Raw genomic sequence first — 3,757 nt, 5'->3', positions numbered from 1 at the left:
ACCATTGAACTTATTGGATGCTAGGAGTTGAATTATCGAGTTTGACATGCCGAAACATAAACAAATTCTATCAGAAAAAGAACATTTAAATCCAATTTTAGCAAAAGTAATAAAGTACCCAAATTTCTTTATTTATTTGCAAAGATACTTGAGTCAGAATTGATGCTATCGAGGGGTAGTCAAATACTCCTTCACTAAAGTAAGACATTCTTGACTAAATACTAACTCCATAATAACTCTTTATTCTATTAGTTATTTAGTTACCATTTTCGATCAAAAACTTACTAACTCTTAGTAACTCTTGTAAATGTGACCCTCCATTTTCAGATTTCATAGAACGGTATGAACAAGCTCCTGAATTGGAAGACAATATTCAAGAGGGAACTAAGAAACCCTATTAATTTATGAAGTTTGAGTTGTTCCGAATCTTATGTTACAACATCTAAAGGGATAGCCACGAAAAAACAACTAGCTAATGCCGCGAAAAAACAACACCAGGCGTAACATACGAATCTCATGGTTCAAACTAATGGAAGAGATTGTAAGATATGCTTACACATTTCCTGAACCCACTTACTATGAACAACTTCCCCTATTCACCTTGTTATTGACTCATGCAAACATTTTCCGAATGGAATAGTTGCGGTAAAAGCGACAAGAATCCGAGCATGAATCTCACGGTGTGAACTTTTAGGGACGTGAGAGCTAAAAATAATATATCATATATATTATTAATCTCCCACTGAAGTGTTCTAATTGTTTGGGTATATTCTTTTACTTAGATATATTCCAGCTAAAAAACAATCCTAAGTCTAGGTGGTTTATCCAAGTATAATGATTATATTTAGATTTTAACCTATGATGTCTAAGTGATAAAACCATTTTATTACCTCATACCACTCACGCATGCTCATAAAACCGGGTTAACAATGCTCAGTAATTCGACTATAATCCCCAAGTAGTAGGTGTTCCTAAACTGTCAACTTAAGTACCTCCAGCCTTAGACATGACTATAGACCGATTTGAGTTTGTAACCAAAGTGTTACAAGATAATGACCTATTTTAACTATTAAAACAAGTTTTTATTAGTTAACCATAAGTGAGCATGTTACTTATCTTTGTTATAGATTTTAAATGTCTAACCCATTTTATAACTCTTTATAAAACTGTAGACATGCTATAACATTCATCAAGCATTCCATATTTGAATCAATTATATTAAACTTATGAAACCCTATATAATGTGTACTATATATTATAACTAGTTATAACATACATTTAATGCATGAAACATGCCTTCCTATGATGGGATTTTAAATCTACATGGCATATAATATACACATACAAGATTTAATTTAATTAAAACATACATCACCTACATAAATAATTAAACAAACATTGATATGGACCAATTTTGTCATCCTAAGCAAGCAAATAAGCTAATTATTACAAAAAAAAATCCAAAAAAATCTTGAAAACACTTCTGGACCGCTTAAACCGACTTGAATTGAACTCGAATCGATCGAATCAGACCTCCAAAGCTCCAAAAAGTGTTGAACCGGAACAAGAATGGTTGAACCGAACCTCCAACCAGCTAAACTGATCGAACCGGACCAACCCCACGAATCGACTCCTCGCGTGCGTGCATTCTGGGCTGGGATGAGCAGCATTACAATGTTCCATCCCAACGTTGCGACACCTCGGGATGAGTAAGAACAACATTGAAACGCTTTGTGGGCAACGTTGCAACGTTGCCTGATAGTAGCATCATTTTTTAAAAAAACTGCAGCTGTCCTTGCTTGCTTCTTTCTTTAATTACAACCTAATCACAACTATATTGACTCTAACAAATTTACAGACCCTTAAACAAACATTAAGGCCCATCAATCAAGAGCCAATTACAATAATTACAACAAATTTGAAGAGTAATCTAATGCCAAAACTGGAAAGACACCATAACAGTAACCATTTCAAACATCTTAAGAAATTCACCCACCATACTCAAATTAACATTAATTGAATGTTTAAATCATGCCCTAATACCAATTGTTAGAGTAAACATGCATAACACAGAAGCAAACAGAATCATTAAGAACTCTAATTCCATTAATTTGAGTAATAAGGATGCAAAATTAAAGTTTCCAATAGTAGGGTTTCAATATGAATACCTTTGATGATTTCCATTTATTCCTTGCTTTCTCCATGAAATTGACCTTCAATTTTTGCAGTAGACCACCAAGAGAATCTTCTCTACTAATCTCAGCCTTGGATTGAGTAGTGAGACTCCAAATGAGAGGGGATTTAGATTGGTTTGGAGAGTTTTAGAAAAGTGGTTTTCAGCGAAAAAAAAAAATTGAAAAATTTCAAATTCATGCCTCTCAATATGATGAAATTTAAGGTATTTAACCAAATTAAAAATGCAAAATTAATTGGTTAACTATTTGACATTTCAAATAGCACTAACTAAATGGGCTAGGTGTTTAAAATTAGAAAAAACCATTAAAAATTTGATTTTGTGATAAATCCACTAAAAAACCAAAATTTTAATTTTAATTTTGTTTTATTTTATTCTTTAACATAATTAAATTAAATACAATATAAATTCAATTTCTAAAATTTAATTTTAAAAAATAAAATTGATTTAATGAAATAATTAATAATAATTTAATATAAAATATTAAAGTAAGAAAACACCTAATTCAAACATGAATCCTTATTCATGTAATCAAATATTTAAATACATTAAACTCTCTAAATATATTTAATTCCAATAAATTTAAACATTAATTACATCAAAATTATTCAAACCCTAATTTGAATTTGAACATTTCAAATTCATTCAATGTTCTAATCTAAGATTTAATCATTTTACGAACTAATAGAGAGACCTAATAGACCTACAGATCATGAGCTTCATTGATTTGAGATTAATTGGCTAAACTCTTTAAACCGAATTAATCAATGTTCGTTAACTATCGAGACATACCACTATAGCTAAGTAGTTGCACTCTCCTCACTGTAGATATATTTTTGTCAACTTGATTCCACCATAATCAGTAAATCGATCCTTCACAAGTTCGTATTTACAACTAGGTCAAAATTACCATTTTACCCCTGTAATAATCTTGCTCCCTAAGTCTCCATCGATCATCTATGAACAATTGGTTTATGGTCCAACCAATAAACCAAATCTCTCTCTACCATGAGAGGGCAGAGCCCCTTTGTTCAAGACTAGGAGTCACTTAAGGAAACAACCTATCTGCTAATCCCTAGGACGAGTAGAAGTAAATTCTGTCTTGTAAGACTACGTCCCCAGCTATTCATCCAGTCTTAATCCTAAAATGGAAGGCTTATTGAGCGATGATGTTAAACTACTCTCACCTATGTAGATTAAAGGATAATTCTGAATAAAATGAGTTCATAGTTAGCTCAGGATTAAGATCGAGTTACCTTAGGTCATCAATTTGAAATAGTTAGTTTTCACAGTAAACAGTTGTTATAAAAAAAAGTGACTATTTCATGGTCTGGTCTTATGCAAACGTCTTTTGCATAGGATGCTTCCACTCACATGTCTCCACATAAATGACTTTAGGATCACATCATTGTATCAATAAAAAGTGGGCAACATCCATAGTGTCCCCAGGATAAGATGTCCAACCTCATCCATATACTTATAAACCTTTTTGGCTATATACTAAAACTTGATCATCTTTTATGTCTCTACAGAAAAATTTAGTATTCATATTATAGCCATGGA

The sequence above is a fragment of the Benincasa hispida genome, chromosome 6 (assembly GCF_027475165.1).
Source record: "Benincasa hispida cultivar pf3 chromosome 6, pf3_genome.v1.1, whole genome shotgun sequence".
NCBI lineage: Eukaryota > Viridiplantae > Streptophyta > Magnoliopsida > Cucurbitales > Cucurbitaceae > Benincasa > Benincasa hispida.
The sequence above is the reverse complement of the archived record's forward strand: the minus strand, read 5'-3'. Positions refer to the sequence as shown.